Source organism: Ranitomeya imitator, chromosome 4 (genome assembly GCF_032444005.1).
Source record: "Ranitomeya imitator isolate aRanImi1 chromosome 4, aRanImi1.pri, whole genome shotgun sequence".
Lineage (NCBI taxonomy): Eukaryota > Metazoa > Chordata > Amphibia > Anura > Dendrobatidae > Ranitomeya > Ranitomeya imitator.
In genome coordinates this window covers 187,296,884-187,307,463 of record NC_091285.1, presented here as the reverse complement: position 1 = coordinate 187,307,463, position 10,580 = coordinate 187,296,884, and the positions used below count along the sequence as shown (strand labels likewise).

The 10,580-nt window shown below is 44.4% G+C and overlaps 1 long non-coding RNA gene across 1 annotated transcript; it reads left to right on the top strand.

Annotated features, from left to right (window-relative positions):
• Nucleotides 1-5,795: 5,795 nt before the first annotated feature.
• Nucleotides 5,796-6,445, top strand: LOC138674020 (uncharacterized). Its single transcript, XR_011320434.1, has 3 exons — nucleotides 5,796-5,906; nucleotides 6,161-6,247; nucleotides 6,330-6,445. It is a non-coding gene; the product is annotated as an uncharacterized lncRNA (long non-coding RNA).
• The last annotated feature ends 4,135 nt before the right edge of the window (nucleotides 6,446-10,580 follow it).

Below are 10,580 nucleotides of genomic sequence, written 5' to 3'. Positions count from 1 at the left end.
ATCTACCAGTCTTTCCCATGCCTTTGGAAAATAAAATCGCCTGAGTATTCTAACAGGGAAAAGCGTAAGGCAGGATATTCCAAGCTCATCGAATTATACAATCTCCATGCACCGGAAGAGCAAGCCACAGAAACTGTAGTAAAGAAGAAAATTCAGGCGCTGCGCACGGTCTGGAGGAAGGAGCTCAATAAGGTCCTTCACAGTTCCAAGTCTGGCTTTTCAGCAGAAGAGGTTTATGTCCCGAAGCTATGGTATTTTGATTACCTGAATTTTCTTCGGGACCAAGAGGTGCCACGGTCATCAACTTGTTTGCGGTTGTTGGCACCAGTGGAACCGACAGTACCTCTGAACCACGTCGAGCTGGACTCACAAGGGCAACCAGTAAGTACATCTTTGCAGCACTGTTTCACCAATGTGGCCTATAATTCGATATTATTTTTCAGCTTTTTCTCCATCTGATTATACCATGAATTCGAAGTTTTATCTTTTTTATGTACAGACCATAACCCTGTCGCAGAAAAGTATTAAATGGCGACATTCTTAACCCATACCATCTATATATAGCTACTTTTCACATGTATACGAATATATATTTTTTATGCGGTTAGGCTGGTGTACCTCGTTTCTTTTTTGTTTTTAATAATTTCCTTTTTTATTTTCTCCCTAGGAGGAGAGTGCACAGGACAGTGGACAGGACAGTGCACAAGACAATGCACAGGACTGCTCCACAAGTGAAATAGTGAAGGCTGCACCTGCACGGAGTCAATGGAGGCAGGGTTCAAGGAAGCGGAAAGCCACCTCGGACGTCTCCCATGAACTGTTGAGCATGGCCAAAAAGGTGTTGACGCGCAAACCCAGCCCTGCTTTGGAGGGTTTTGGACTGTACATCGCTGATAAACTTTCTACAATGGAAGCAAGGCAGCGAACTTTAACCGAGCGTCTTATTTTTGAGGCTGTTAGTAAGGGATTGGATGGCAGTTTAGATGAAAACACACGGTTGGTTTCTTCCCGTCCAATCGAGCGGCCAGAGTCCGCATATTGTCCACCCTATTGGCCACAAACTCCAGTACGGCCCAATTTCCCCGTGTCCCACTTTGGCCCGTCACACCAAAACTCATACCCGACAATGCCGTCACACATTTCTTCGCCCATCAGGCACCTTCATGTTCGGAACGAAGATTCGTTGTATCACGATTTGTGATTTTATTTGTTTGGTTTTCTTACGGATTTTTAAATTGTAATGTTGTTAAGAATTGGTTCATAATAAAAACTTTTCATTTAACTTCACTCTCAACATCTTGATAGGTGGGATATATATATCTTTAAATTAACAAACTTTTTTTAGCTGTACAACACACAAAAAATGTTCAGACACTTGGCTTCTATTTTGGCCCCGCCGTCAACTGTTGGCACATTTCCCGAAGCTTCTGCAGCTCCCCCATTGCCACATTCTGCTGCTCCTGAATCCGCGCCATAGTGTGGATAAGCCTTTCTATACCGGCTTCCAGATCCTCCTTGTTCACACCGACGTCAGCTGTGGGTCAAAAAACATAACATTAATAACACTGTAGTCTCCCGATGTGTCTTTGCTTCTGTGAAGAAAAAAAACAAAACTGTCAGCATATATGGCAATACTGACTGCGGGGGGGGGGGGGGGGGGGAGCTGGGTTGGAGTGTTGGGGTGAAAGAGGGGGCCTGCAACCAAATCAAAATCACTTTATTGTGGGAACCTACTAGGATGTTGAAGCACGGAGGGCACTTCGGGATCAGAGTCCGTGTCGAATGCCTCGTGCTGTCGGCGGCGGCGCTGTTTCTTTGCCTCTGTGAAAAAAAAAACACAAAAAAAAAAAAAAAAGGTCTGTTAGCATATACAGTGGGGCAAAAAAGTATTTAGTCAGTCAACAATAGTGCAAGTTCCACCACTTAAAAAGATGAGAGGCGTCTGTAATTTACATCATAGGTAGACCTCAACTATGGGAGACAAACTGAGAAAAAAAAATCCAGAAAATCACATTGTCTGTTTTTTTAACATTTTATTTGCATATTATGGTGGAAAATAAGTATTTGGTCAGAAACAAAATTTCATCTCAATACTTTGTAATATATCCTTTGTTGGCAATGACAGAGGTCAAACGTTTTCTGTAAGTCTTCACAAGGTTGCCACACACTGTTGTTGGTATGTTGGCCCATTCCTCCATGCAGATCTCCTCTAGAGCAGTGATGTTTTTGGCTTTTCGCTTGGCAACACGGACTTTCAACTCCCTCCAAAGGTTTTCTATAGGGTTGAGATCTAGAGACTGGCTAGGCCACTCCAGGACCTTGAAATGCTTCTTACGAAGCCACTCCTTCGTTGCCCTGGCGGTGTGCTTTGGATCATTGTCATGTTGAAAGACCCAGCCACGTTTCATCTTCAATGCCCTTGCTGATGGAAGGAGGTTTGCACTCAAAATCTCACGATACATGGCCCCATTCATTCTTTCATGTACCCGGATCAGTCATCCTGGCCCCTTTGCAGAGAAACAGCCCCAAAGCATGATGTTTCCACCACCATGCTTTACAGTAGGTATGGTGTTTGATGGATGCAACTCAGTATTCTTTTTCCTCCAAACACGACAAGTTGAGTTTCTACTAAACAGTTCCAGTTTGGTTTCATCAGACCATAGGACATTCTCCCAAAACTCCTCTGGATCATCCAAATGCTCTCTAGCAAACTTCAGATGGGCCCAGACATGTACTGGCTTAAGCAGTGGGACACATCTGGCACTGCAGGATCTGAGTCCATGGTGGCGTAGTGTGTTACTTATGGTAGGCCTTGTTACATTGGTCCCAGCTCTCTGCAGTTCATTCACTAAGTCCCCCCGCGTGGTTCTGGGATTTTTGCTCACCGTTCTTGTGATCATTCTGACCCCACGGGGTGGGATTTTGCGTGGAGCCCCAGATCGAGGGAGATTATCAGTGGTCTTGTATGTCTTCCATTTTCTAATTATTGCTCCCACTGTTGATTTCTTCACTCCAAGCTGGTTGGCTATTGCAGATTCAGTCTTCCCAGCCTGGTGCAGGGCTACAATTTTGTTTCTGGTGTCCTTGGACAGCTCTTTGGTCTTCACCATAGTGGAGTTTGGAGTCAGACTTTTGAGGGTGTGCACAGGTGTCTTTTTATACTGATAACAAGTTTAAACAGGTGCCATTACTACAGGTAATGAGTGGAGGAAAGAGGAGACTCTTAAAGAAGAAGTTACAGGTCTGTGAGAGCCAGAAATCTTGATTGTTTGTTTCTGACCAAATACTTATTTTTCACCATAATATGCAAATAAATTGTTAAAAAAACAGACAATGTGATTTTCTGGATTTTTTTTTCTCAGTTTGTCTCCCATAGTTGAGGTCTACCTATGATGTAAATTACAGACGCCTCTCATCTTTTTAAGTGGTGGAACTTGCACTATTGCTGACTGACTAAATACTTTTTTGCCCCACTGTATGGCAACATTGGCTGCCGGGGGAGGGGGGGGAAGGGGACCTGCAACCAAATCCAAATCACATTATTGTGGGAACCTACTAGGATCAGTTGTCGTTGACCCGGAGGGCACTGGGACAGTTGACCCGGAGGGCACAGATCCAGAAGAGGCTGTGTGGGATGCCTCGTGGCGGCGGCGCTGTGTCTTTGCCTCTGTGAAGGAAAAAAAAACAAAAAAAAAACCAAAGGTCTGTTAGCATATATGGCAACATTGGCTGCCGGGGGAGGGGGGGGAAGGGGACCTGCAACCAAATCCAAATCACATTATTGTGGGAACCTACTAGGATCAGTTGTCGTTGACCCGGAGGGCACTGGGACAGTTGACCCGGAGGGCACAGATCCAGAAGAGGCTGCGCGGGATGCCTCGTGGCGGCGGCGCTGTCTCTTTGCCTCTGTGAAGGGAAAAAAAAAAAAAACGGTCTGTTAACATATATCGCAACACTGGCTGCCGGGGGGGCCAAATCCAAATCACATTATTGTGGGAACCTACTAGGATCAGTTGTCGTTGACCCGGAGGGCACTGGGACAGTTGGCCCGGAGGGCACAGAGCTGTGCCACATAGTACTTTTCACCGTTCATACTGTCCCATAGCTGTGGCACATAGTGGCTCTGCAACGTTCAAACTGCCCCATAGCTGTGCCACATAGTGGCTCTGCAATGTTCAAACTGCCCCATAGCTGTGCCACATAGTGGCTCTGCAACGTTCAAACTGTCCCATAGCTGTGCCACATAGTGGCTCTGCAACGTTCAAACTGCCCCATAGCTGTGCCACATAGTGGCTCTGCAACGTTCAAACTGTCCCATAGCTGTGCCACATAGTGGCTCTGCAACGTTCAAACTGTCCCATAGCTGTGCCACATAGTGGCTCTGCAACGTTCAAACTGTCCCATAGCTGTGACACATAGTGGCTCTGCAACGTTCATACTGGCCCAAAGCCCTATGAAAATCCATGCAGCGTACCCCCCATTCCCATGAATCACCCAATTAACCCTTCTGCGTGCCATACTTTTGGGTACCTGAGTACTGACCTCTGCGAATCTCCTTGCGAAGCTCCTGCAGGCGCTCTGGGCTTTTGAACTTGAGATCGCCCCATTTTTTTCACAATCTGGGCCTTACTGCGAGTTATCCCAAACCGCTTCCTGAGGCCCTCAGACACCACACGGACAACTTCCTCCTTGTGCTGGTTGCGGTGCAGCACCAGCCCAGTTGTCTCGTACTGCATCCGATCCATTGTTCCAATAAGGAACTTGAGCTCTGGGATGCCCAGAGGAGGATCACGGCGACTGGCAGCCATTATCAGGATGTCAGGGATCAAAAACAAGCTAGCGCAGGCACGCCGGAACGCTGTAACGTCATCACGCCGTCATAGACCACGAGCGTACATTACGTGACGCTCCGGCGCTATATAACCATCCTTCGAACGGCATTTACTATGTGCGTTCATTCCGTACTGCTCAGCCATCACAAATGTGACGCTGTCCATAAACGGCAACGCTATTGCGATGCCGATCTGGCGGCAGGACGGCGGAGTCAAGCTCCTCCTCTGGGCGTTGCTGTTCAGGGTCATTCCATCTAATATGGCGGCGAGAATGCGTTCTGCTCCTCTGGGGCAGCCAGAGCTCCTTTTTTTTATTGGTCAGATGGATGCCCTGGATTATGAGGGTCTGGAGAGCCGCCCTGCCCACCCACACATCCACAAGCGGGAAGTGCTTGGCCACATAGCCAGAATGATGGAGAGGAGGTTTGGCGTCTGCCGCAGTCAGCTTCAGCTGCGTAAAAAATGGGCTGACCTCAGCTATAAAACGCCACAAATGTTTGCTGAGTTGCGTGCGGAGGCAAGGCGAGGCAAGTACTAGTATGGGGGGATTGGGAGATGCACGCTGTCAGGAGGGGGGGGGTTTGGGAGGGAGGCTTGCGCTCATGGTTGCCAACGTGACCTCAAATGCATTAAAACACATGCCCCGTTTTTGTCAAATTTAGTTATTTTCCAAGCAGAATATGCGTTGTCCGTGAGAAAACTTGTCGGGTTCCCTAATCTCAACAACAATCTTGAAATTATTAAGATGTCCGTAATTTTTAGTTTCTCAATTTGCCAAAAATATTATCGGAGGAGGTTGGCCTACTGATGAAATGATACGTTTTCCAAAGACAGGAAGACCATTGAACACCAGAGCCCACAGACATGTCAGAGTATCGCACCCCTGTAAAGTGTGATCTCTATTTTATGTTTGATTATATTGTAAGCTTTGATCTGGAGCACTCAACATTTGTGTGTAAACATTGTGATTCTTTACTTTAGGTGTAGAGAGACAGCGGCGGCAAGTGAGACCCACCATTGCCACCAGTACACCATCTTCAGACACCAGTGGGAGCCCACAGTCCGGGACATCACGTAAGTTCACAATCATTGATTGCATTTTTTTTAACATCACACGGGACATAACAGGGTAGCTGAAATATTTGAAGACATTACAGACGCAGTAATGACCCAGCGGCCTACCACGCCTCCACCATCTGTTGCGACCATGCACCCTCGCACCCCTGTGAAGTGTGATATAAATTTTATGTTTCAGTATATTGTTAGCTTTGATCTGCAGCACTCTACATGTTTTTTTTAAAGATTGCGTTTGTTAACTTTATGTGTAGAGAGACAGCGGCGGCAACAGGTACCTGCCATTGCCAGCAGCACCACAGCATCCACCACCAGCGGGAGCCCACAGTCCGTGACGTCACGTAAGTTAACAATCATTGATTACAGTTTTTCAACTGCATACGGGACATAAGAGGGTAGCGGAAATATTTGAATACATTACAGACGCAGTAATGACCCAGCGGCCTACCACGCCTCCACCAGACAGCAGACGGCCTCGCACCCCTACACCACCCTCAACACCTCCCTTCCGACACTCCTCTTCCTCCCCCGGGTCGGCGGCATTCGCACCAGAAGCTAACATACGTAAGTGACCAAAACAGCGAGCGCTTCCCAACGGCGTGTTCCATAGTTAACCTGATCTGTTATTATTTCCTTTTAGGTGCTGCAGCAGTGGCCAGATCGCTGGGGTGGGAAATTAGCAGCTCTGGTTCGGGCAATGAGGAACCGGCGTCCCTTCTCCGTAAGTATCAACATAATACGAGTGGTTTTCTGCTGGATGTCACAATAGACAACTAAAACTGTGAAATTTAATAAAATTAACATCGCCCTGTGGTGCCAGACCAAATAGAAATTTACAACACACAAAATTTGGTCCTGCCCCAGAGGTCGAGATGTATTTTCAGCGGAATCAACGTTGGTTCTCCAACCTCTTCTATCCACAGAACCGCCCACCGTAAGAGAGCTCCTGGCGAGACAATTGCGCCTGGAGCGGACAGCAGCGCTCCTGCAGCAGACAGCAGCGCTCCTCCAGACTCAAGTAGAGCAGCAGGGCGTGACGCTGCGACACCTCTTGGGCCGTGGAAGGAGATAATTTTTTTTTTTTTTCTTTTTTTTTGGTTATGTTATATTTTGTTGTTAAATAATTTAAAACCAAGAAATTGTTACAAAAAAAACAAAAAATCTTCGCATTCTTTCTTTAATGTTTACCAAACTATAAGGGTTAACAGCACCATTTTATAGGCATCACATTTAAAGTAATTTAGAGAGGTTTATATGACAGCAAAGCAAAAAAAAATATTTTTTTTATACGGCGCGATCCTGCCAGGGTACAGCTCCAGAACCATTAAAGTACTGACAGTATTTTTCGCGACAGTCCCTTGCATCGTCTGCCTGTCTGCCAGATCCAAGTGCTTGAAGAGCTGTAAAATTATCCGGTTGTGTACGCCATTCCCCGGGCACAATATCTCCGGTTCTTGCGTCCACTGCATCAATAAATAAATGTTGTTTTGAAATGCTGGAGTCCTGGGTTCAAATACCATCAAGGACAAAATCTGCAAGGAGTTTGTATGTTCTCCCTGTGTTTGTGTGGGTTTCCTCCAGGCACTCTGGTTTCCTCCCACACGCAAATACATACTGATAGGGAATTTATATTGAGAGCCACATTGGGGATAGCAATAATAATGTATGTAAAGCGCTGCGGAATATGATAGCGCTATAAACGCATTTCATAATAAGTAGTGACTCATAACATCGCATACACAAAACACGGGCAACAATTGCCCATGTCTACCTTTCCTGTCCATTATATAAGGTGCTGGCCAGCACATTTTGTATTTTAGCTATACACACAGGGTTTTATGAGGTGTAATAAATGAATCCTAATGAGACGCAGCATTATTTTATGACATTTGCTGTGCAAAGTCTCAGTTAATTATCTAAGCAATTAGCAAAGCAGCAAACGTTGAAAGTAACCCTGTGATTTATTATGACACTAGTCCCCTTACCCAACCCCAACCTTTCATCACATGCCATACCACTTTCTCTATTGATTCAAGGTGCTAGCACACCAGAAACCACTGCAGCTGTCTCTAGTACCACAGTGATGCCATTAAAACCTCAAGTAATTAATGGAGCACTTAAAGTAACAAGCATATGCTGAAAATCAATATCCAGTTATTTATTGCAGGTCAGACATTTACAATAATGTACTAGTTCTGCCTTGCCACTAATGCCGCCAGTCGTACCTAACTTGTTACATATACTATTTTTATATGTAATTTTCAACCAATAATTGTACTTCAAGCAGGACTGATATTTAGTCTTTATTATGAGTTACACATTTCTAATTGTAACAGTTTTCACATTAAAATAACAGAATTTATCACAAATACAGTAACTGAAGTTATAAAGCTAAGCATCATGGTCTAGATATTCATACCTTTTTACTATCTTTAATTTTGTCTCCTAATACCATTGCATAATTTCAAATTAAAGGGTTTTGACAGTTTCCTGTACTTGTTCCAATAACCACATTTATGTACAGTACAAACCAAAAGTTTGGACACACCATCTCATTTAAAGATTTTTCTGTATTTTCATGACTATGAAAATTGTACATTCACACTGAAGGCATCAAAACTATGAATTAACACATGTGGAATTATATACTTAACAAAAAAGTGTGAAACAACTGAAATTATGTCTTATATTCTAGGTTCTTCAAAGTAGCCACCTTTTGTTTTGATGACTGCTTGGCACACTGTTGGCATTCTCTTGATGAGCTTCAAGAGGTAGTCACCGGGAATGGTCTTCCAACAATCTTGAAGGAGTTCCCAGAGATGCTTAGCACTTGTTGGCCCTTTTGCCTTCACTCTGCGGTCCAGCTCACCCCAAACCATCTCGATTGGGTTCAGGTCTGGTGACTGTGGAGGCCAGGTCATCTGGCATAGCACCCCATCACTCTCCTTCTTGGTCAAATAGCCCTTACACAGCCTGGAGGTGTGTTTGGGGTCATTGTCCTGTTGAAAAATAAATGATGGTTCAACTAAACGCAAACCGGATGGAATAGCATGCTGCTGCAAGATGCTGTGGTAGCCATGCTGGTTCAGTATGCCTTCAATTTTGAATAAATCCCCAACAATGTCATGAGCAAAGCACTCCCACACCATCACACCTCCTCCTCCATGCTTCATGGTGGGAACCAGGCATGTAGAGTCCATCTGTTCACCTTTTCTGCGTCGCACAAAGACACGGTGGTTGGAACCAAAGATCTCAAATTTGGACTCATCAGACCAAAGCACAGATTTCCATTGGTCTAATGTCCATTCCTTGTGTTCTTACGCCCAAGCAACTCTCTTCTGCTTGTTGCCTGTCCTTAACAGTGGTTTCCTAGCAGCTATTTTACCATGAAGGCCTGCTGCACAAAGTCTCCTCTTAACAGTTGTTGTAGAGATGTGTCTGCTGCTAGAACTCTGTGTGGCATTGACCTGGTCTCTAATCTGAGCTGAGTTAACCTGCGATTTCTGAGGCTGGTGACTTGGATAAACTTATTCTCAGAAGCAGAGGTAACTCTTGGTCTTCCTTTCCTGGGGCGGTCCTCATGTGAGCCAGTTTTTTTGTAGCGCTTGATGGTTTTTGCCACTGCACTTGGGGACACTTTCAAAGTTTTCCCAATTTTTCGGACTGACTGACCTTCATTTCTTAAAGTAATGATGGCCACTCGTTTTTCTTTACTTAGCTGTTTTTTTCTTGACATAATACAAATTCTAACAGTCTATTCAGTAGGACTATTAGCTGTGTATCCACCAGACTTCTGCACAACACAACTGATGGTCCCAATCCCTTTTATAAGGCAAGAAATCCCACTTATTAAACCTGACAGGGCATACCATTCCCGGTGACCACCTCTTGAAGCTCATCAAGAGAATGCCAACAGTGTGCAAAGCAGTCATCAAAGCAAAAGGTGGCTACTTTGAAGAACCTAGAATATAAGACATAATTTTAGTTGTTTCACACTTTTTTGTTAAGTATATAATTCCACATGTGTTAATTCGTAGTTTTGATGCCTTCAGTGTGAATATTCAATTTTCATAGTCATGAAAATACAGAAAAATCTTTAAATGAGAAGGTGTGTACAAACTTTTGGTCTGTACTGTACATCAGTCTTAAAGCAGTGTTCCCTAAATTATGATTCTGTATTTGTCTGTAGACCTCAACTCACCCCACCAATGTAGTCTGATCATGCCTGCAGTCATCAGTGGAAATCTGGCAGTCATTCCTTTGCATTTGGCTTGATTTTATACAAATTGACAGAAAATACTAAAGAGCTCTACCATACTTAGGAAAAAGAAAAAAACAATTGTGCTGACTTACCAGTGTGCTGCCACTGTAAATCTTTAGCATAAGTGTTCTAGAGATTAAATCACACGAGTAAGAGAACATTTAGAAAGTCAAACCGTGGTGATGAAATGATTGTGATCGTTAATACAATTGTGTGCAAATAGAATATCATCTTATCGACAGCATATCTTATGTTTACACTAGACTATGTGCTGCCAAGAATAATTATTTTTTTTAACCAAGCTTAAGAATCATCACAGTTGATGAATCATCTCACCCATTCTCCTTCTACGCCGGGTGATTGCAGGCCTGTTAAGATGGGCCAATACTTATGAACTAAGAATGCTTGTTTAC